Source organism: Lycium barbarum, chromosome 8 (assembly GCF_019175385.1).
Source record: "Lycium barbarum isolate Lr01 chromosome 8, ASM1917538v2, whole genome shotgun sequence".
NCBI classification, from domain to species: domain Eukaryota; kingdom Viridiplantae; phylum Streptophyta; class Magnoliopsida; order Solanales; family Solanaceae; genus Lycium; species Lycium barbarum.
The window spans coordinates 5,778,870-5,804,035 of record NC_083344.1 but is presented as its reverse complement, the minus strand read 5'-3'; the positions used below and the strand labels follow the sequence as shown (position 1 = coordinate 5,804,035).

At 35.8% G+C, this 25,166-nt stretch overlaps 1 long non-coding RNA gene, 2 other non-coding genes and 1 pseudogene across 3 annotated transcripts; 1 reads left to right on the top strand and 3 right to left on the bottom strand.

Annotated features, from left to right (window-relative positions):
- Window positions 1-5,426: 5,426 nt before the first annotated feature.
- On the bottom strand, window positions 5,427-7,651 carry LOC132604962 (uncharacterized). The gene is made up of 3 exons (XR_009568944.1): window positions 7,514-7,651; window positions 6,771-6,836; window positions 5,427-5,837 (listed from the first exon to the last, which is right to left on the bottom strand). It is a non-coding gene; the product is annotated as an uncharacterized LOC132604962 (long non-coding RNA).
- A 3,691-nt stretch (window positions 7,652-11,342) lies between these two features.
- Window positions 11,343-11,557, bottom strand: LOC132608549 (small nucleolar RNA U3). Its single transcript, XR_009570458.1, has one exon. It is a non-coding gene; the product is annotated as a small nucleolar RNA U3 (small nucleolar RNA).
- Window positions 11,558-19,489: 7,932 nt separating this feature from the next.
- On the top strand, window positions 19,490-19,606 carry LOC132608391 (U5 spliceosomal RNA). Its single transcript, XR_009570319.1, has one exon. It is a non-coding gene; the product is annotated as a U5 spliceosomal RNA (small nuclear RNA).
- Window positions 19,607-24,381: 4,775 nt separating this feature from the next.
- On the bottom strand, window positions 24,382-24,562 carry LOC132608573 (small nucleolar RNA U3; annotated as a pseudogene).
- Window positions 24,563-25,166: the final 604 nt, after the last annotated feature.

The window sequence follows — 25,166 nt, the reverse complement described above, 5'->3', positions numbered from 1 at the left end:
AGGACGGTATTTATAAAGTCATTTCTATTAGGTGTAACTGTTATGCGGCTACGGCTAGTGAAATATCCTTTTTTACGTTACATATCAATCAAAACGATTGCATACTAAAATGCGCCTCGGAAGCAAAACAACAAAGGGGAATGTCAAGCAATTACAAGGTTAAATGAACCTCATCAACATTATTCTTCATATCCCTTTTTCCCTTCAAAATAATTGAAAATCGTTGATTTTAATTTAGTTCAAGCTTTTTAATCAAACACATCCTTATGCAGGGAAATTGGTCAACATAACCATTACAATTTGAATAGAAGAAAGTGATCCTATAAATATTTTCTGTATTTTATTTATGGTTATTAGGTGTAAAATAAAATCTATGGAGAGATTGGACATAAAGCTTAAAAAGAAATGGAAATGAACCAGAAAACCATCAAATGACCTCCCACATACAAATCACATCTTATATAAATTTAAAAAAATAAGGAGACACAGCTACACAAGTCTCTTTTGTTTGAAGCAGAGGAGCTATACTTTTTTGATGCATTAAAAAATTGAAGAATGAGTCCCACATCGGAACAAAGCGTAAGTCCGAACAACTTGTTACGTATAAAATGGTAGCTCAAAATTGATATTTATTTTTGGTATAAATACCGGATGTACATAAAAAATAAAAAAAATAAGTCTTTAAGTTCTTTGGAAAAAAATGGATACATAATAAAGGGAGAAAAATCGAAAGGGGGAAAAAAGAATATAAAGAAAAGAAATACGTAATGATTAAAATATCCATATACTTGGGAAAGATTCCCATGTCAAGGTCGGCAAAATAATTGCATACTGTAATGATTACAGTAGAATACTTGTGGGGCTTAATTGGTGACAATAAAATACTTTCTCAGCTAACATGCAAATATGCCTGGCTAGAGGTATACTTGTTACTGTGTGAAAAGCACTATCAATGATCAGTGCTGACATGATCATTACATATAGATATATTGGATAATTTGCCTTTTGAAACTTTTATTCTAAGTGAAATCCCCTAGTATATGAAAGAGTGAAAAAGTTCGCAATGCAGTTCATCCAACGATAAACTTAATCCGAATTATAGAGCTACGACCCATAATAAGTGTTATCTTAATAAAAAAAAAATCTCATAATAAGTCTCACATTAGAAAATCAAGACATAAATTGGTTAGTTTTTCCAACTCGACCGTTAGACAAAACTTTCAAGCTAAAGTAACATCTGAATGATGATTGGAAAAGTCGCATAGTAACTTGGTATTGTTGGATTTTCAATGTCCAAAGGATTACTACTTGTGCATGCTCTACTCAAGAGGAAAAAATAATTTATTTTTATTATATAGGGATAATTTGGTAAACTTCACATTGCATTATTGATTTCTTAATATGCGTGTTTTTGGCTAAGGTGACACTTATTATGGGACGGAGGGAGTAGCATATTATCCACATGTAGTATGCTTATTATGTACCTTTCTTATACTTGTATTCCATGCGTATATCGTGTTTTTTTATCCTAAGTCTGTAACCAACAATAATATTGTGTTGGGAAATATAAATTGAATATTTCAACGTCAAAAGACTAGTTTATTAAGTGAAAAAGATCTATTTAACTCATAAATCATTACTAAATACTCTTTGCAATCAATGAGCGGTTCGATTGGTTCACAACAATCGTCTTTGTTTGAGAATTAATGGTCTCATTGGTGACAATTGACACCACTTTTTAAATATTCCAGACACTTTATCGGCACAGTCGATATTTTTTTTCTTTTCGACCTAAATTAGTCACAACGAGACGAGCACCCTTTTTGAGTCTAGACCACCAATTTTAGCGTCCTACTAGTTGATCACGACTTGCACTCCCCACAGGTTCACGTCACCAGTTCAAGTAGCCCAAACCAAAAGACGAATATATAAATATATGTTCCCATTCCTTTTTTTTTTTTTGCCCGGATTGCCCTTCATTTAGGGTGATTTTTAATTTGCAGAATTTCTGCCTGAAGGGCAAAATTTAAAGACCGCCATTTTGAGGGGATTTAACCACCCCAACGAAGGGCAATCCTACAAATTTCCCTTCACATTCAACTTATAAATACGGATCCTAACATTTTAGTCAGGCGGCTATAAAACATTTCACCCGCTAGCCGTAATTCTTTGTAGCCATCACTAGTGTATACTCAATACATAAAAAGTGTATAAGTGTATAATGAGTATATAACAGTATAATGTTTCCACACCGATTATATACAAACTAGATAGTGATCATACTAACTAACAAAACTTATTTTATTATGAAATTGTTGGGCAGCTGTGTAGTATAAAAGTCCTTTATAAATAGTATTATTTACCAATAGTATTTGCAAACAATGAAAACGATTTCAAGTGTTCATAACATTATATGGTCAATGATCTTGCACAACTCATTGTACATCTTTCATATTCTCTTCCATACATAAGTAAAACTCATGTCCCCACATGTCCCATTTACTCATCTATTAGAGAAAGACTGCAACTTTAGACCTAAGATGTTACCTTGCATAGACAATAAAGCTAATACAGTATACACATGTATTCACACGGTCGATCGAATAATATTGTTTTATTAATGAGTTTTAGTAATATACACCGTCAGTATAAATAATTTTTACACCATCAAATCATTTTAGCTATAAATTCATTGCTTTTAAAAAAATATTGTTCATATATAGTTTGGAAAAATACTTGCAAGTCTTTTTAGGATCCAACGAAAACACATACAGTACAATTGGCTTCTCCTCTTCTTTAAGAAAGACTTCAATTTGCAGAATTAAAAAGAGACTATTCCGGATAGTCATATCATTTTAAGAAAGCTTAGTGCATATGCGGTCTCCTAAACTTGCCCTTTTTTTTCATATTGATACCTCAACTAACTTAGTTGTTCCTATTTAATGCAGTAAGCCTTTTAAGAACATATATGTTGTTTTCAAACATCAACTGAAATTGAAATCTAAGTTCATATCTTGAATAAAATAAATATACACTTTAACCCTTATTTTTGCCTTCCGAAATGGGATAATCCCACTTTATAAGAGGACAATTTATTCATTTCATTTGATTAAATGAAGGTGTATGTAGAACATTTAGAACATATGTTATTGCATGTCTTCAAAAGACTAAATTGACAGGCTAATATCATTCTTTGTTGCCTTTGATGGTGCTAACCTTTAAGGTGCCTAATTCGAAATTTACGGGCCTCAAGATTAGCCCCTATTAGTAATCAAATGGTGAATATTACAATTATATCTCTGGACTCGGCCATCACAGGTCAGTGGCGGAGTTAATTCTAACCCTATATATATATATATATATATATTTTTTTTTTTTTTTTTTTTTTTGCCGAGTGGAGTTCGGATGAACCCGCACAGCCCAACCTAGCTCCGCAAATAATTCTAACGTAACTTTTAACCGAATGAAGTTCGGTTGAACCCCCGCAACCCAACCCTACACAACCAAAAAAAATTGAAGAGTCTGTCAGACAACCATTAGACCATCCCAGCACATATGTTATTGCATGTCTTCAAAAGACTAAATTGATAGGCTAATATCATTCTTTGTTGTCTTTGATGGTGCTAACCTTTAAGGTGCCTAATTCAAAATTTACGGGCCTCAAGATTAGCCCCTGTTAGTAATCAAATGGTGAATATTACAATTATATCTCTGGACTCGGCCATCACAGGTCAGTGGCGGAACCAAAATTTTTGCTAAAGGATTCAAAAATATAAAGTAACACATAAAGAAGCCAAGGGGGCAACATCTACTATATATACATAAAAAATAATTCTAACCCTATATATATATATATATATATAATGTAATTTTTTGCCGAGTGGAGTTCGGATGAACCCTGTTACACCTCGGAAAATTTCTCGTTGGTACGCAAGTAAATGAACTAATGATGTGTGCGAGGAGTGCAAATGTATAATGTTTCATGGGAAATGTATGAAAAGGGATGTGGATGATTGGAATGAAAAGTCGAGAAATGAGAAAAATTGAAAGTTGGCAAAACTGCCCAGTGGTCGTATATTGCAAAATACGGACCGTAAAGTGCAATACGGTCCGTAAACTGGCAGTCGTAAACTGCCATGCAAAAGCTTCAGCTTTCTGCCAGTGGTCGTAAAGTGCAAATACGGACCGTAAACTGCCAGGTCGTAAACTGGCATGCCAAACTTCAACTTTCTGCCAGCCGAGGAAATGGCTAAATACGACCTGGTGGACGGACCGTAAAGTGGTTTACGGCCCGTAAACCATGGTCGTAAATCACCATGCATGCAGGCCAAAGTCTCTGGTCCTGCTTAAGCCTAAAGACGACTACGAGGGACGGTCCGTAAAGTGGAATACGGACCGTAAACCTCCATGGACGACCACTGTTCACCTAGCACAGATTTTCCAATTCATTAAATATGAGGATCAAGACTTATTTCATTTCATTACAACATTACACCCCTTCTCTCTATAACTTCTCTCTACATTTATTATATGAGTTTTCAAGGATTATAAGCCATCAATAACATTAAGACAAGTGAATCAAGGGTAAGAGAATCATCAAGGATCATCCAAGTCAAGAGATCCAAATGGAGAAAAACTAGGGTTTTGCTCAAAGAAGAGTATTACCAACCAAAGCTTGTTCCTACAACTTCTAAGGTAAGATTCATGATTTTTACAAGATGTTTAAGGTATTGGAGAATTAAAATACATGGATTGTAGAAAATGTGGTCAACTAGGTCATGAATGATGAATAGTGACATTTTGAGAAATAGTTTGAATTGAGTTATGAATGTTGTTGTGTTGTGATATGAATGTGTTATAAATGGTATTAAGATCATGAACTAAACACTTTAGACGAATGGACGAAGATGGGTGTTATAATCATGAATGTGGGTGAATTAGAGGCAAATTGAGGAATCTAGATAATGTGGATAATGTGAATGACTAGTGGCCATTGTTATGATATTAATGAAGGTATAAACGCTAGCATTGGAAGGGAACGTGCAAGTGTAGAATAGTTCGACGGAAAGGTATGTGAGGCTAACCCTTCTTTCATAAGGCATGATTCTTTGGCCATATTCCTAATTCCTCTATATGAGTATGTTGTCTTCACATGGTTGACATTCCGAGCTCATAAGCTCACGACCCTTGATATATACTATGATTATACTATGTCCCTCGTTGTCACGACCCAACCCCGTAGGCCGTGACTAGTGCCCGAGTTGGGCACCCTAACGAACTTATCCAATTCGAATCACAAACAAATAGCGTATACGGGCACAAATATCACACGCTGCCACAAATCATATCAAACTCAGAAGGGACGGTAGAATACACATCGTCGAATATATACACACATATACAAACATACAGGCCATTTAGGCCGCATCAAAATCTGATAGATTGGCGGAATGTACATCGCCAGATCTGTCTCAGACACATTTCAAACACAACCATATATGTACATATATATATCAGAAGCCGACTAGGCTATCAAATGGCACAACGGCCCAAAACATATACAGAATGCACGCCGACAAGGCTTCCATAACCATATAGGATCATACAATCGCATCTGAACAGAAGTAGGCGCGCACACCCACAAATATGTCTACAGACCTCTAAACAGACCAACAGAACATATGGCGGGAGAGGGCCCCCGTCGTACCCCTGAACAAATATGTACATACACAACGAACAAAATGTATACCAAAATATGTGCTCTGAAATGAGAAGAGCACTCCAACGGCAGAAGGGGATGTCCTAAACCGGTGGATCACCAAACTGTGCGTATGTACCTGCGGGCATGAAACGCAGCCCCCCGAAGAAAGGGGGTCAGTACGAAATATGTACCGAGTATGCAAAGCAGAATGTACAGAAAGTAAATCTGAGACATAAACGAAATGGAAGTATCAAACATAAGTGCAAATCCAACATATCAAAATGTTTACTCTCAAAATATAAGTCATGCATAGGGCACAGAGAATATGGTCGCCCGCCCGTCGATGGCGCCATAACACATCATAACACCAGAAGGTTTCAAATCTCCGTATCCCCGTCACACATCACATCACAACATAACGCCATACACAGCATAACACCACAATATATGTGGAACCCGACCCTCTTTTGCGAGTAGCTCGGTGAACCATAAACACAGCATAACTCCGGAGTATATCAAAATGCGCACGATAACAGAACCGGCTCGGGACTCGACGAAAGGAATAACAGAATGCACGAATAGAGTCGTGAGTAGTCATATGCATAAAATCATTATCATAAATTCAAACATAAGCAAAATGATCATATTTGAAAATCGAAATAATAGTCATACTAAATTCTTTCAAAGATTCTCCGGATTTCATAAAGGAAAGTCGCGAGACCCATGGGTGGGTATTTACCCGAGTCGGGCCCGCCTATGGAAAACATACATATCATATGTCATATAGACTTCTACAAAAATATTAGAGTAATCCGAGCATGTTTGTGAAAGATATGGCATTCCAAAAATTACGAACTTCTTTAAAGTGAACCCTTTTTATGCAAAATTCGGAAAACGATTATTTCAAAGACATAAGGGTTCATATTTCATCAAATCATACATAAGAGTGCCAAAGAACATATACGGATCATAACATGCTCGGACTTCGGATTTGGAATTTCCTTAAGGCTCTAATTTAGCCTATGTAAAACTAAGGCATGCCAAAAAGAAAGGAAGTTGCTTTACATACCTCGTACGCACTCCAAGATAGCCAATCTAAAGTAAATCCAAATCTACGCCTCGGGCTCCCCAAGGTCTACAAATACGCCAACGAATACCAAACGTTAGCTACAAGTACTTAGGAATTCAATCCTAAGCTAGCACTTGTCTACAGAAATTTTGGCAGTATTTCCCCTATATATTCGCCTATCCGAATTCCCAATTGCTCTCCTGTTGACACAAAAATACCAACAATAACATATGGACACCACCATATCTTCAATTCTTTTATTTCCACAAGAACAACAACATATCAAAACAGCCCCTAACTAACAACATAAAAAGATGCTCGAAAATCTTGCGAACACCTACGAACACACCAAGCAAACCACATACGATTCTTATACGTTATTTCATACAATCTTTTCATCCAAATTCGTCATTTATGCCAGCCCACACACGACAACAACGCCATTCATTAATATGCAAGAAAACTGTGCTAATATCACCATAAATTCTACAACAGCCCTTAAAACAAATTCAACCTCAACTTTAACCATTTAGTTCCTCCACTCTCATTACATAATTCATGATAACAACAACCAAAATACTACTTAAAATTAATTTTTCCATGCCTAATTAGAACAGCCTCCTACACGGCTCAATTTACATTTCAACACCAACATCTACAACTTCTTATATTCATCACATATCTACAAATTTATACAAGCTTAAATTGTCTCCAAAATGTGTATAAAAGAGATCAAATCTTACCTCAATCAACTTGACTCCTTAACCTTGCTAATTTCTTAAATAATTTCAACACTCTGAGGCATTAATTTCCCTCCATCAAGATTCCATTGCTCGGCTAAAAGCAACTTTGGCCGAGAGGCTTTTTGTGCTTTCACTTCAAGAAAATGTTTATGTGTTCAACTACAAGGTGGAAGATGACTCATTTGGTGATATACATCTATGAGCCCCTAGGCCCTACACGTGACCAGCCCAACAAAAGAAAAAGAAATCTGAATCTATAGTTGTATTTAGTCAATTGATTTTATTCTACTAATTTCCTTTACTTTGGAGAATTGGTTGGGTCATTATTGAAAAATCTGCCCGTATTGGCTCCACCTCAATAACAAGTGATAATATTAAATCTGTAAAGGGATTTAAATGGGTCCACAAAATTAATAACTCCATGCTTACCATTCATTTCCAAAACGTGTCCACTAGTACATAGCAATAGTCATATGTTGCTGCATACATCCACTTTGTCCTCCACTATAGTACCAATGAAACCTTAATTTAATGCCTAGCTTAATGTAATGATAAAACATACCATGTGCTGTAATCCAACTCTTTTACAAAGCACAAATATTTTATCCTCTTGTGTACGCATGGAATCATGATGTCTACTCCTAATCCCTTTAATTAAAGAATGCCACATAACAATATATATAAATTTGTCATGCTAGTTGCTGCCACGTTAGGGGGGTGACATCCAAAATAATTCATCCACTTAATCCATAATCAAATAATTAACTTCTCACTAAGTTCATCAAATAACCATTTACGCATAATTAATTTCTTAAGCACACTTCATATACTCGTTATCATAATCATGTAGTATAACGTAGTCCATAGCCTCATTTGTCACACATAAAATATTATTTTCAATCATCGTCGTCACCCTTGTTAAATCCAAAATTATTTCGGGACTTCATTCCTTGTATACCCTGAATTCTTAATTTTTCATTCTTGAATACTCTCATATTGGACGGTTTAATTTCCTGGTCCAAAAATACAGAATATTATAGCTTGGACCGTATTTTATTCAAATAAATTTTGAACCTCGACGAAATTTAATTTTCTTCAACCTCAAATCCTTACGGTACATGTGTACCATCACTTTAACCACCTATAAGCTTGGGGGATAACCTCATGTCCGTTACTAATATCATTTAACTCGCACGCTTTCCGACGTACGAAAATACAGGATATAACACTCGTATGACGAGTAAGTCCATAATGTAGATGTAATGATAACGATGAGAATAGTAATGATAATGATATCAAAAATGATGCAAAAGGTGCCTACGAGCTATTATACTTATATGTGCCTATGAAGGGCTATAATGAACCCCGAGCTTATGATGTCGGGTAAGACTATATGTATATGACTATGTATAAAGTATGTATACGATTACGTAACGCGCGCACATATCTGCAGATGGTACGAATAACCCTGAAGCCTTGGTAGGGCCAGGTAGAAATAACATTGAGCCTTGGTTGGCCAAGTACGTATGAAACACCGAACCTTATAGTCGGGTACGCTATGTATGTATATAAGCGTATGGCTAGGTATATAATATGAATATGAATGTGATAAGACTATGTATAAGAATACGAATAAGGACATGTATACGAATATGAGCACAAGTATGGTACGAGTATTATTATGGGATACGAACGACGATGTATGCAAGTAAGCGACATGATGATGATGATATTACTGTCTCCCCTCCTATGCTATCTTCATATGATATCTATTATGCTTCTATATTGATGTTGATCATGCTTTACATACTCAGTACATTCTTCGTACTGACGTCCTTTTGTTTGTGGACGCTGCGTCATGCCCGCAGGTGCACAGGGAGACAGACTTGATCCATAGCTGCTTATTCAGAGATTGCATAGTAGAGCTCCATTTCTTTCGGAGCCGTAGCTTTTGGGTACTTATTCTTTTGTGTATATAATTATGGGCATAGCGGGGTCCTGTCCCGCTCATACGATATGTCATACTCTTAGAGGCTCGTAGTCATGTGTATGTGGGTAGAGATGTTCGGCCATGTCGGCCCATGTTTTGTATATCTTTTGTTGGCCTCGTCGGCCTTGTACTTATGATGTGACATAGATGCCTATGATATGTTAAATGATGATGGTCGTCTAATGGGATCAGTATGATTAACGATAAGAAAAGCACGAATTGACTTATGGTTCACCTAGATGTTATGTTATGTACGATAAGGGGGTGCTCGGGTGGGGCAGCACCGGGTGCTCGTCGCGGCCCCCTAGCCTGGTCGTGACAAACCCGCACAGCCCAACCTAGCTCCGCAAATAATTCTAACGTAACTTTTAACCGAATGAAATTCGGTTGAACCCCCGCAACCCAACCCTACACAACAAAAAAAAATTGAAGAGTTTGTCAGACAACCATTAGACCATCCCAACACCTATAATCGGAGCTAAGAACGATCATCTACGGCACTATGACCTGAGGGTCATGGAAGCTATTAATCACACTCTCATTCTTTGTTGTCTTTGATGATGCTAACCTTTAAGGTGCCTAATTCGAAATTTACGGGCCTCAAGATTAGCCCCTGTTAGTAATCAAATGGTGAATATTACAATTATATCTCTGGACTCGGTCATCACAGGTCAGTGGCGGAACCAAAATTTTTGCTTAGGGATTCAAAAATATAAAGTAACACACAAAGAAGCCAAGGGGGCAACATCTACTATATATACATAAAAAATAATTCTAACCCTATATATATATATATATATATATATATAATTTTTTGCCGAGGGGAGTTCGGATGAACCCGCACAGCCCAACCTAGCTTCGCAAATAATTCTAACGTAACTTTTAATCGAATGAAGTTCGGTTAAACCCCCGCAACCCAACCCTACACAACAAAAAAAAAAAATTAAAGAGTCTGTCAGACAACCATTAGACCATCCCAACACCTATAATCTAACCCTAATATATATATATATATATATATATATATATATATATATATATATATATATATATTTGCCGAGGGGAGTTCGGATGAACCCGCACAGCCCAACCTAGCTTCGCAAATAATTCTAACGTAACTTTTAATCGAATGAAGTTCGGTTAAACCCCCGCAACCCAACCCTACACAACAAAAAAAATTAAAGAGTCTGTCAGACAACCATTAGACCATCCCAACACCTATAATCTAACCCTAATATATATATATATATATATATATATTTTTTTTTTTTATTATTATTTTTTTTTTTTGCCAAGGGGAGTTCGGATGAACCCGCACAGCCCAACCTAGCTTCGCAAATAATTCTAACGTAACTTTTAATCGAATGAAGTTCGGTTAAACCCCCGCAACCCAACCCTACACAACAAAAAAAATTATTAAAGAGTCTGCGCACAGCCCAACCTAGCTTCGCAAATAATTCTAACGTAACTTTTAATCGAATGAAGTTCGGTTAAACCCCCTCAACCCAACCCTACACAACAAAAAAAATTATTAAAGAGTCTGTCAGACAACCATTAGACCATCCCAACACCTATAATCGGAGCTAAGAACGATCATCTACGGCACCATGACCCGAGGGTCACAGAAGCTAGCTTCGCAAATAATTCTAACGTAACTTTTAATCGAATGAAGTTCGGTTAAACCCCCGCAACCCAACCCTACACAACAAAAAAAATTATTAAAGAGTCTGCGCACAGCCCAACCTAGCTTCGCAAATAATTCTAACGTAACTTTTAATCGAATGAAGTTCAGTTAAACCCCCGCAACCCAACCCTACACAACAAAAAAAATTATTAAAGAGTCTGTCAGACAACCATTAGACCATCCCAACACCTATAAATCGGAGCTAAGAACGATCATCTACGGCACCATGACCCGAGGGTCACAGAAGTGATTAATCACGCTCTAGCCTAACGGCCAGAATTCATCAACCAGACTTGATTTCCTGTCTCCGTAGAACTCAAGGATACAGTGGTACGAGCCTATAGAACAGATCCTGTTCAAGTAAGGTCGTGATATTATAACCTCAGTGTCCAAATTAAAAAGAGTCTTCTAGTGAGGTGTTTCATCGATGTGGGAGAGAGATATTAAAACTTTTGAAGAGAATTTTAGGCTCGTTAAAAGGGGAAGGTAGAAAAGAGAAGTCATTTTTGCCTTTCGGTGTGAGATAATTTCCTCTTTATAAGAGGAAAAGTGAAGTACGTACAACTTTCTCATTTAATTAAATCAAATTTATGTAGAACATTTAAAACATGTGCTATTGCATGTCTTCAAAAGACTACATTAACAGGCTTAATTAATTAGATTAGATTATGACGGGATCAATTTATACATTATGTTCACGTGTAATCGGAATGCTACTGTTCTGCTGATGGAAGATGTTGTGGTGTACATGAGAATTTAAACATTATATTCACGCGTTGGAATACTGTTTAATTAATACGGTAGAATTGATGAGAAAGTAGAATATGATTGCATAATGTATAAAAAAATGGTAAATGCTACGAGACCAAAAGCCAATATAGACAGATCGTCTTCTTCCTAAATATAAAAAAAAATGAAAAAAAAGAAAGAAGAAGAATAAGATAACCAACTTCACTTTTGTCACCTATTGATTGACACAGGAGGATAAATCCACACATGGGACACTTAATTTTTATTTTATTATTATTATACCAAAAGGTTATTTCATATTCCAACGAAAGATTTGAATAAAGATAGAGTTTTTGACTTATTTTTTGTATTTTTGATTTTCTATTATAAAATTATAAATTATAAGAAATGGTTATTAAGCTTATCGAATTCACTTCTCATTGATGTATTATTTCATTGAGATTCAATCCAAATTACGATGGTATTTTCTTGTAAATTATGAAATTATTTTTATACTCCCTCCGTCTCAATTTATGTGGCACTTTTCGTTTTTCGAGAGTCAATTTGACCAAACTTTGAAGCTAAATTGAATTATATTAACTCAATATTTTAAGATTAAAATTTATATATTTGAAAACTACATGAAAAGTACTATAAGTTGCAACTTTTCCCATATTAATTTGGTAAAAAAATAAATCTTAAAATGTTGGTTAAGTTCATGCAATTTGAATCTCGAAAAGCGAAAATACCACATAAATTGGGACAGAGGGAGTAACACAGTAAAAAAATTACTCTGCTTTGTATAAGTATCATAAAAGTCTCATTTTCTTTTTTCGTTTTTATACTATAGTACTACTTATTGGTTTATAAACACAGATTTAATCCATGTCAGAGTGTCAAACTGTCTTTCATTTGCATATGGACAACAAAGTAACAAAAGTGTAGCACCCAATAAAACATAAATTAATGTATAAATCAGTTTCACTTCTTCTGGCAATTAAGCGCCCCTCTAGGATATTGAAGTTATTTATGTCATTTGTCTCATCATTGTAGTTGTTTGTTCACACTGTCAATGGCGGTTACCACTGAAAATAAACCTAGAAATGATGAAAACACCATAGATTCGACCAATCCTTTGTATACGTATCCCTCTAAAGGTGCAGGAACTATATTAGTACCAGGATTAATATCAGTGGGTATAGGTTCTGGAAAAAGGGAGTACTTAGGTCCATTTCAGTGAAGAATAAGATAGGTTTCATAAATGGAAAGTGTAAGAAACTTGATCCTGATTCACCAACTCTCAGTCAATGGGAAAAGTGTGATGATATGGTGACTTCGTGGATTATGAACTCACTATCTAGAGATTTGGCAGATAGTTTTCAGTATGTCAGTAGTGCAAAAGAATTATGGGAAGAGTTGGAGGATCGATACGATCAAACTAATGGGGCAAAGTTGTATCAGTTGCAAAGGGAGATTAATGAGTTGAGTCAAGGAACTTTGGATGTTACTACTTACTACACTAAATGAAGAAACTTTGAGAAGAGCTGAACACTTTGAATGATGCTCAGTGCACTTGCAATTGCACCTGTGGAGCCAAAACAAAGATGCACAAGGCAGAGCAAGACAGACGACTGATTCAATTTCTCATGGGCCTCAATGAGGTATATACTGTCGTGAGGGGTAGTATCCTGATGATGAATCCACTTCCCAGAATTGCACAATCATTTTCTATCCTGATTCAAGAGGAAAAGCAAAGGGAAGTGAGGCCACAAGGTCATTTTGAGATAGGTTCCACTTCTTTGAGTGCAAATGTATTTGGAGGAAGCAATTTCAGGATAAACTACAACAACAACACCAACTACAACAACACTGTTGGGAGAGGTGGATATAGAGGAAATTATCCTGCATACAGAAATCCAAATTCAAGGCCCATTTGTGAGCATTGCAGAAAACCAGGCCATACCAAAGACAGATGTTACAAGATTTATGGTTATCCACAAATACCTCACAGGTCAAATAATTTTCAGACCTTCAACAATAGAAACAACAACACACAAAACTTCAATAAGTTCAACAACAAAGGGAAATGAATTGCAGCAAACTCTTATGGAACACAGATTAGTGGTGATGCAAGCAATGATGGAGGACAAACTAGTGTTCAGGCCCGGAATTTTGCTCTACAGGACCTAATTAAAGAACAATATGGTCAGTTGCTGCACATCTTGGAGAACTTTCAACCTGGAAATGCATGAGAATACTCAGGAGGAATCAACATGACTGGTGGATCAACAAACTTTGCAGGTATTGTGACTTGCCTCACTTCTTTTGATGGTGATAAGCAATCTTGTGAAAATTTTAGACCTGATGCTGATTTTTGGATCATTAATTCCGGAGCCACACACCATATGACCTTTAATAAGTCCTTACTTATCAACACTAAACTAGTAGTTTACCTTTTCCTTGTCTCATTGGCTAATAGATATAAGGTCAAGGTGGCCCTAATAGGAGATGTTGTACTTAATCCTAAACTCACCTTGAAAAATGTCATTTTCGTGCCCAGTTTCAAATTCAAGTTGATATCTGTCCACTCTTTGACAATTCAACTTAATTGCATTGTCATATTTACTAGATTTTCTTGTCTTCTTTTGCAGGCCCCTTCAAACAAGAGGCCTCCGAAAATTGCTAAAAAGTCAAGGATGGTTTATACTTCCAGTTTTCAAGGTTAAATGCAAGCTTTTCTGTTCCTGTTGTCCCTGCTTCTAATTCTGTTGTTCCTACTATCCCTTCTCAAATTACACACAACCAATCTCAGTCATCTGGTAATGTGGATCCCCCTGTATGTAAATGCCTCCGTTAGTTATAAAACTGGTTGTTCATTGAGTGCTGAAAATGTTTGCTCATTAACTACTGAAAATGTTTCTTCTGTGACTGATGCACTTCTAAGAAATGATCATTGAGTTGACTTCTTGTGGCAAGAGAGATTGGGGCATGTCTAAGATGAAAAATATATCCTCTATATCAGACACCTTTGCACCCAAACAACCTTTTACTTGCACAATTTGCCATATGGCTAGACAAACCAGATTGTCATTCCCACAAAGCACCACAAAAACTTTCAAACCTTTTGAGTTGCTTCACATTGATCTATGGGGACCTTATCATGTCCCAACTCATGACCACTATAGGTATTTTGTGACTATTATGGACAGTGACGGATCCAGGATTTTAATCAGGGTGTTTGGAAAAATAACTGAACCAACTTTTGCATTTGTTCAGGGTGTTCAAAAGTCAATACAGAAAATTTACCCTAAATATACACTGTAATTTTTTGGCCAGGGTGTTCGGGTGAACACCCTGAGCCTCTACTACATCCGCCCCTGATTGTGGATGACTATAGCAGATGTACTTGGACGCAGTTGATAAGTTGCAAAAGTAATGCACTGCAGGTCATTAAATTCTTCTCTGCTATGGTCCAAAACCAATTCAATACCACCATTAAATGCATCAAAACTGATAATGGTTTAAGTTCATTAATGAAGAAACTACTTCTTTCCTACAAACCAATGGTATCCTTCACCAAAGAACATGCTCATACACCCCTCAACAAAATGGCATAGTAGAGAGGAAACACAAGTACTTGCTTGAGACAGCAAGAGCCCTCTTATTCCAATCCAAGTTACCTTCAAAATATTGGAGAGAATGCATCTTAACTTCCACATACATCATCAACAGATTACCTTCCTCTCTGCTACACAATAAATGTCCATGTGAAATGTCATACAACCATAAACCATCCTATTCCCATTTGAAGAGCTTTGGCTGTCTCTGTTTCCCCAGTACTCTTAAAACACACTCAGACAAACTTGAGCCAAGGTCCACACCCCATATTTTCATTGGTTATCCTTTTGGCACTAAAGGATATAAGGTCCTCAATCTAATCACAAAGAAAATTCACACCTCCAGAGATGTCATTGAGAGAATTTTCCCTTTTACATTGTCATCTAACCCATTTGCTTTATATCAATTCGGCTTAACTTCAACTCCTAACACCTTGCCTTCCTTTGATGATGATCTTTTCCCTTTTTCTGTCCCTTCCTCCAATTCCAGTGAACCTCATGTTCATTCTTCCTCATCTCCCCATAGGAATGAGAGTCATTTGTTGTATAGTGACAGTTTCACACCTTCAAACCACCTCTCTAGTCCTCCAACTTCACCCTCTCATCCCAACTCTTCTGCTCCCCATTCCAGCTCCTCCACTCATAGGCAACTATTACATTCTTCACTCATACCACACACAAAATATGCTGGCACTAACAGACCTAGTAGAGTGCCCAGGCCCCCTTCATAACTTTATGACTATGTGCATCACCTTGCTAATCTTTAATCTAAACCTGCACCTGCTAATCATGATACTTCTAGTCCTGACAATAGTGATAGTTCTTTTTCTTTTGCTGCTTATATACCTCATGAACCTAGTTTTTCTTTTACTGCATTAACCCCTGATAGTCAGCATTTGGTCAGAAATATTTTTCATGATTATTAACCCAACTCTTATGAGGAGGCAACCTTGAATCCTGCTTGGCAAGCTGCCATGACACAAGAGTTTGATGCTCTTCATGTCAATCATACTTGGGATTTAGTCCCCCTTCCACCGATAAGAAACCTATAGGTTGTAGGTAGGTGTACAAAGTTAAGCATAAGGCTCATGGTAGTGATGAGAGGTTTAAAACTAGATTGGTAGTAAAAGGATACACTCAGCAAACTGGTTTAGATTACATAGAAACTTTTTCCCCAGTTGTCAAAATGACAACTGTCAGGGCTTTGATTAGTACTGCAGTCAAGAAAGGGTGGAAAAATTTCCAACTTGATGTTAATAATGCCTTTCTCCATGGAGATTTGCATTAGGAAGTCTATATGCATGTGCCACTTGGTTTGGTTCCACCCAGATCTGACTTAGTCTGAAAACTTAACAAATCCCTATATGGCCTCAAACAGGCCAGCAGACAATGGTATTAAAAATTAGCTGCAGTACTGTATTCTAAGGGATATTCCCACTCTTTACTTGACTATTCCTTATTTTACAAGAAATAAGGTTCCTTAGTGGTTTTCCTGGCAGTGTGTATAGATGATATCTTGATCACTGGTACTGACCTTGATGAAATTGATTCTCTGAAATAATTCCTTCACTCTACTTTTAAAATCAAAGACTTGAGCTTCCTGCATTATTTCTTGGGACTTGAGGTGTTGTACAAAGATGATGGTGTGCTTATTTCTCAAAGGAAGTTTACTATGGACCTATTGAAAGAGTATGAATGTATGCAGTACAGTTCCTTGTCTTCTCCACTTGATCATCTGTGAAGTTGACTGCAGATGAAGGTGCACTTTTACCAGATCCCACTCATTATAGGAAGTTGGTAGGGAAGCTCAACTTCCTTACTCATACCAGACTAGATATTTCTTATAGTGTGTAACACTTGAACCAATACATGCAGAATCTTAGAGAGTCTCACCTGAAAGCTGCCTTCCATGTCCTTAGATACTTAATGGGTGATCCTACCTTAGGTATTTTCTTTTCTAACAAGTGTGATTACTCTATCAAAGCCTTTTGTGACTCAAACTGGGCAGCTTTCCCTGAGTCCAAAAGGTCTGTTAATGGCTATCTTGTCTTGCTTGGTGATTGCCCAATCAGCTGGAAGTCTAAGAAGCAGGCTACTGTGGCCCTGTCATCAGCAGAAGCTGAATACAGATCCACCAGGATGGTTGTTGGAGAGCTAGTGTGGTTGAGTAGATTGCTTGATGAGTTGACTGTTCCCATCTCCTTGCCTGTTCCTATTTTTTGTGACAGTCAAGCTGCACTTCACATTGCAAGGAACCCTGTGTTCCGTGAGAGAACAAAGTGTATCGAAGTTGATTGTCACTTTGTGAGGGACAAGCTCCCAGAAGGACTGATTTCTCTTCATCACATTTCTACACATGATCAGCTGGTAGATATATTCACTTAGTCCCTCGCTGGCATAAAACTTTCTTTACTTCTTAGCAAGTTGGCTGTGAGTAACTCACTTCCAACTTGAGAGGGGGTATTGAAGTTATTTATCTCATTTGTCTTATCATTGTAATTGTACTACTTAGTCAACTGTACTACTTAAATTAAGTGTACTACACAGTTTCCTAGATGTACTTAACTTAGCTTTTATCTTGATTAGTTTAGTTAGTTATTCTACAGCTGGCACCAGCTCATTAGTCCATTAAGTAGGACCATGTACAGTACTTCACTCTTTGAGCAGTTATATTCATTTTTCCCCATTCTACAGAAATCTTCTCTCTAGAAGTTCTTCATGTCTTCTTCCATTTCCTCCATTAATGTTGCTCCAATCACTTGAATCCTTACTTCTTATCATAGGACTATAGATATTACACATTATCATAAATAACTTTCAAATAATATACAGTAGCAAAACAAAGGGCACTTAACTGTTTACACAACAAAATATATAACACCGATATTTATGTTTCGCGGATGGAAGGCAACACCAATTCGTCTAGCAAATTATCATTTCGATCAACAATATGTTTTTTTTTCTGTGATCGAATTAAAGCGAATTGCATATACAAATACTTCCCAAAGCAAAACTAAAAAATGGGATCACAACCTCTTGGTCACAGTTTAGTGGTATCGATGATGAGAGTTTTTCACATAATAAGTATTTTGAGTTTACAGTTTAGTGATATTGGTGAAAGTATTTTACATAATATGTGTTGTGAGTTTGTAGTTTAGTGGTATCGATGAGAGTTTATCACACAATAGGTGTTGTGAGTTTACAGTTTAGTTGTATCGATGAGAGTCTTTCACACACAATGTGTTGTGAGTTTACAATTCAGTGGCATCGATCAGAGTATTTCGCTTGTGAGTTTACAATTCAGTGGCATCGATCAGAGTATTTCGCTTGTGAGTTTCCAATCCAACGGTATCGATGGAGTCTTTCATAGAATAGGTGTTGTGAGTTTACAATCTAGTGATAATGGTGAAAGTCTTTCACACAATAGGTATTGTGAGTTCAATTCTCCACTATTCTCTCCCCATTTTCCTTTTTCGACTCCATGTGTAACGGAAAAACAACTAATATATAGCAAGCAATAGTTCGTTATTCTTTTGCCTTATCCCTTCCGAAGGAACTCAGATTTGTTGATACGATACGTTTCCTCGCTTCGCTATAGTCAAGTTATTTTACTCATCTTGTATATAAAGCAGAATTCAGACAAAAACTTATCCACAGGCAAAGATATTGAAACACTTTTAGAGTTTCAATTTTATCAATATAATAATTTCATATATCTTCCTACCAAAAATTCCCATTTCTTGCATTTTATCATCTCCTATATAGAATCTCTCTTCTATTTGCTCCCCCATATCATAAGTGAAGGACATGATGAAGAGAAGAAGCAGAGCTATATACTTTGATGCCTTAAAAAGTTGAGGAAAAGTAGTGATTGACTCCCACATCGAAACAGAAAGAGAGAGCACCAACTTCTTGTTAGATAAAATGGTTAACAAACGCTTAGGCATAAGTTACGCAGCCACGCAGTGAGCACAAAGCGAACTATTCTTTCGCCTTTTACTAAAGAATACCGTGTGCGCTCTATATTTAGTGGCATACGCTTATTTTTGGAGGGGTTTTCTTTATTGAGTGCCCCTACAATTTTAGTTTCAATTTTTTAAGTGTCTATGTTTTGATTAGTTGTATCACTAAGATCAACTAAGTGGAAGAAATCTCAAGCTAGATTTACTTTGTTAACACTTCATTCAGGGTTGCCATTGATTGAATTTTATTTCAAATCTCAAAAAAGAAATAAAGTCTTAGTGGTTGGTAATTCTTCTTAATTATTTGGTCAAGCTCTTCTAACGAAGTGCATAATTTAAACATGGCAGAGTAGTAGGTAATATAACTTCCTAAAAATGGTCAATTCAAATGTGTAACAGGAATTAATAATTGGACTTTTAAATTCTTATCCTATGCTGGTAGTGAAATGTTAATCAGCAGTGTGTTGTTCTCCATTCAAACTTTCTGGTTTCATAGAAGAGAAAGTTGTAATTAGTCTAGATCTTGTATTTCTGCCTAGACTAGTTGTAGTAGGTTGTTAGAAAAGGTTAAAACTGAACTGGTCAATAATTTTTTTTTTTTAATAATATTTTGACAAATAAAATATTAATTTGCTTACCAAAATTGATATTTATTTGTGGTATAAATACCGGATGTACATAAAAAAAAACAAAAACCTTTAAGTTCTTTGGAAAAAAATCCATACATAATAAAGGGAGAAAAGGAGAGAGGGAAAAAAGAAGATAAAAGAAAAGAAATAGGCTTAATGCATATGCCCCCGAACTTATCCCTTTTTTACATTTTGACATTTCAATTAAGTGTTGTTTCTATTGGACCTCTGAATTCGTTCTCAAGTGTGTCTATCAAATACAATCTGACTTGCATAGTATTCTATCTTCAATGTAGCAACATGCTAATATATATTTTAATTTAATTATGCCATTTTTTTTAGTTAAGATTAGCAGCAATTGAGAAGGAAAAAAATAGTATGTTCTTTAATTAAGCTGGCAATGAAAGAGCAGGGACCGACACATCCATGACCTAAAGAATAGCTTATCACACGTCTAAAATATTACTTTACCTTCATTATCATAATTTATTTTTTACTTCTAATAAAAATCAAATTTAGATGATTTAACAGACACACATAAAGACGAGTTCAGGGATTTAATAGGAGCAACGACAAATTTAAAGGAGTGCAGATGAATTAAGCCAAAGAAATAATGATTAAAATAGGCGTATACTTGCCAAAGATTACTATACCAAAGATGGCAAAATAATTGCACTCCGTAATGATTACAGTAGCATACTGCTTGTTGGTGGGACTTGATTGGTGACAATAAAATACTTTCTCAGCTAACATGCAAATATGCCTGGCTATATATACTAGAGTCTAGAGGTACACATTTACTGTGTGAAAAGCACTATAATTGATTATACTTTTGTTAATCATTACATATAGATATATTGGATAATTTGCTCTTTGAAACTTTTAGCATATATAATCCGCATGCAGTATGTTTACTACGTACTTTTCTTTAACTTCTATTTCATGTGTATATTCTGTTTTTTTATCCCAAGTCTGTAACCAACGGGGGCGGATTTAGCCATGGCCCAGGTGTTAATCCGAATACTACAACAACAACAACAACCCAGTGGAATCCCATACCGTGAGGTTTGGGGAGGGTAGAGTGTATGCAGACCTTACTCCTATCAAGGTAGGACGACTGTTTCCGAAAGACCCTCGGCTCAATAAAAGCATGAAAAGAGAAATTACAATATATATTTAAGGTAAATTTTCTATGTTTATGTTTATGTACACATATTAACTTTTGAACACCCTGAACAAATGCAAAAGGCTAGGTCAAGTGGTCCAGTTATTTTTCTGAAAACCCTGAGTGGAAATCCTGGATCCGCCACTAGTAACCACTAATAATATTGTATTGTGAAATATAAATTGAATATTTCAACCTCAAGAGACTAATCTATTGGGTGAAAAAATCTATTTAACTTTCAAATCATTAATAAATACTCTTTGCAACCAATGAGGGGCTCACTTGGTTCACAACAAGTCTTTGTTTGAGAACTAATGGTCTCACTGGTGACAATTGACACCAATGTGCCATTCAACTTCTAATACGGTTTCTAACATTTTTAATCAGGCGATTATAAAACATTTCACCCGCCTAGCTGCAACTCTGTGTAGGAGTCGCTAGTGTATACTCAATATATAAAAATTATATAACAAGTGTATAATATATATATACAATATTTACACACCGATTATACACAGATTAGATAGTGATCATACTGACTAATTTTTCTTAAAAAATAATTAAAATTATTTTATTATGAAATTTGTTGGACTGCTATGTAGTGTAAAAATCCTTTATGTATATATTATTTACCAATAGTATTTTCTATCAATGTAAACGATCTCAATTCTTCATAACACTACATGGTCAATGATGATCTTGCACAACTTATTATACATCTTCCATACATAAGTAAACCTCATGAGCTTAAGTATTATACATTATCAGTATAAATAATTTTACACCATCAAATTATTTTTATCTGTAAATTTATTGTCTTTGAAAAAATATTGTTCGTATATATTTCGAGAAAATACATGCAGCTTCCTTCAGGTCTCAGTATCCAACAAAATCACATTAAAATACACTTGACTTCGCCACTTCCTTAACGAAGACTTCAATTTATGGAATTTAAAAAGAAGACTACTCCGAATAGTCATATCATTTTAAGAACATACATGTTCGTTTCAAATTAACCTAAACTTAAATTTAGATTTAAATATATCTTCTGAAAAAAACTATGAATAGCCTTTAAACTCATTTTTGCCTTAAAGAAATAGGATAATCCCACTTTATGTAAGAGCAAAATTGAAGGACAATTTATTCATTTGAATTAAATGAAGTGTATGTAGAACATTTAGAACATGTGCTATTGCATGTATTCAAAAAACTAAATTGATAGGCTTAGTAATATCATTCATTGCAGCCTTTGATGGTGCTAACCTTCACTTTGAAGTGCCTAGAAAAGTTGTTTTAGTAATGAAAAGGTGAATATTACTTGCTTCACCCTAATTCATGTGATTATATTTGATTGGCACGGAGTTTAAAATAAAAGTAAGACTTTTGAAATTTGTGTTAAAAAATAAGTAATAGATATTTGAGTGACTATAAATAATCTCATTAAGGGTAAAATAGAAAGTTTTAAGTTAAACGGTTACTCCCCTTGTCCCGATTGACATGACACTTTTCACTTTTCGGGATTCAAACGTCTTAATTTTGACCGTAAATTTGGACATAGAATTTGAGTTTTTTCGAAATAAAATTTACATTTTTGAAACTTCGTAAAAAAGTACTATAAGTTACAATAATTAATAATTCAAAATATTTAAAAGACATATAAAAAAATTGCGGTCAAAGAATAATTCATTTGATTCTCAAAATCTGAACACCATCACTTAAATTTTTACTCCCCTTGTCCCGATTTACATGACACTTTTCACTTTTCGGGATTTAAACGTCTTAATTTTGACTGTACATTTGGACATAGAATTTGAGTTTTTTCGAAATAAAATTTACATATTTGAAACTTCGTAAAAAATACTCTAAGTTATAATAATTAATAATTCAAAATATTTAAAAGACATATAAAAAAAATTGTGGTCAAACAATAATTCATTTGATTCTTAAAATCTGAACACCATCACATAAATTGAGAGGGAGAAAATACTAAATGTGAAAAGATATCATTTTTTGGTCTGATTAAAAGGACATTCTTCACTTGAAGTCCATTAGGCGAACCAGCAAAAGATAAGAAGTAAAAAAACACAACAAAAAAGGTAAAAGATAAGAAGTAAAAAAACACAACAAAAAAGGTTTGAAGGGTCTGTCAGACAGCCATTAGACCATCCTAGCATCATGATTGAAGCTAAGAACGATCATCTATGGCACTTGAAGTCCATTAGGCGAACCAGCAAAAGATAAGAAGTAAAAAAACACAACAAAAAAGGTAAAAGATAAGAAGTAAAAAAACACAGCAAAAAAGGTTTGAAGGGTCTGTCAGACAGCCATTAGACCATCCTAGCATCATGATTGAAGCTAAGAACGATCATCTACGGCACTTGAAGTCCATTAGGCGAACCAGCAAAAGATAAGAAGTAAAAAAACACAACAAAAAAGGTAAAAGATAAGAAGTAAAAAAACACAGCAAAAAAGGTTTGACGGGTCTGTCAGACAGCCATTGGACCATCCTAGCATCATGATTGAGGTTAAGAACAATCATCTACGGCACCATGACCAGAGGGTCGTGGAAGCTATTAATCACGCTCTGGTCGAAGGGCCAACAACAAAGGTAAAAGATAAGAAGTAAAAAAACACAGCAAAAAAGGTTTGACGGGTCTGTCAGACAGCCATAAGACCATCCTAGCATCATGATTGAGGCTAAGAACGATCATCTACGGCACCATGACTCGAGGGTCGTGGAAGCTATTAATCACGCTCTGGTCGAATGGGCACGAGTCATCCACCAGACTTTTGGTCTGATTAAAAGGACATTCTTCACTTGAAGTCCATTAGGCGAACCAGCAAAAGATAAGAAGTAAAAAAACACAACAAAAAAGGTAAAAGATAAAAAGTAAAAAAACACAACAAAAAAGGTTTGAAGGGTCTGTCAGACAGCCATTGGACCATCCTAGCATCATGATTGAGGTTAAGAACAATCATCTACGGCACCATGACCAGAGGGTCGTGGAAGCTATTAATCACGCTCTGGTCGAATGGCCAACAACAAAGGTAAAAGATAAGAAGTAAAAAAACACAGCAAAAAAGGTTTGAAGGGTCTGTCAGACAGCCATAAGACCATCCTAGCATCATGATTGAGGCTAAGAACGATCATCTACGGCACCATGACCCGAGGGTCGTGGAAGCTATTAATCACGCTCTGGTCGAATGGGCACGAGTCATCCACCAGACTTTTGGTCTGATTAAAAGGACATTCTTCACTTGAAGTCCAATAGGCGAACCAGCAAAAGCTATTAATCACGCTCTGGTCGAATGGGCACGAGTCATCCACCAGACTTTTGGTCTGATTAAAAAGACATTCTTCACTTGAAGTCCATTAGGCGAACCAGCAAAAGATAAGAAGTAAAAAAACACAACAAAAAAGGTAAAAGATAAGAAGTAAAAAAACACAATAAAAAAGGTTTGAAGGGTCTGTCAGACAGCCATTAGACCATCCTAGCATCATGATTGAAGCTAAGAACGATCATCTACGGCACTTGAAGTCCATTAGGCGAAAAGGTAAAAGATAAGAAGTAAAAAAACACAACAAAAAAGGTAAAAGATAAGAAGTAAAAAAACACAGCAAAAAAGGTTTGAAGGGTCTGTCAGACAGCCATAAGACCATCCTAGCATCATGATTGAGGTTAAGAACGATCATCTACGGCACCATGACCCGAGGGTCGTGGAAGTAAAAAAACACAGCAAAAAAGGTAAAAGATAAGAAGTAAAAAAACACAGCAAAAAAGGTTTGAAGGGTCTGTCAGACAACCATTAGACCATCCTAGCATCATGATTGAAGCTAAGAACGATCATCTACAGCAAAAAAAGTTTGAAGGGTCTG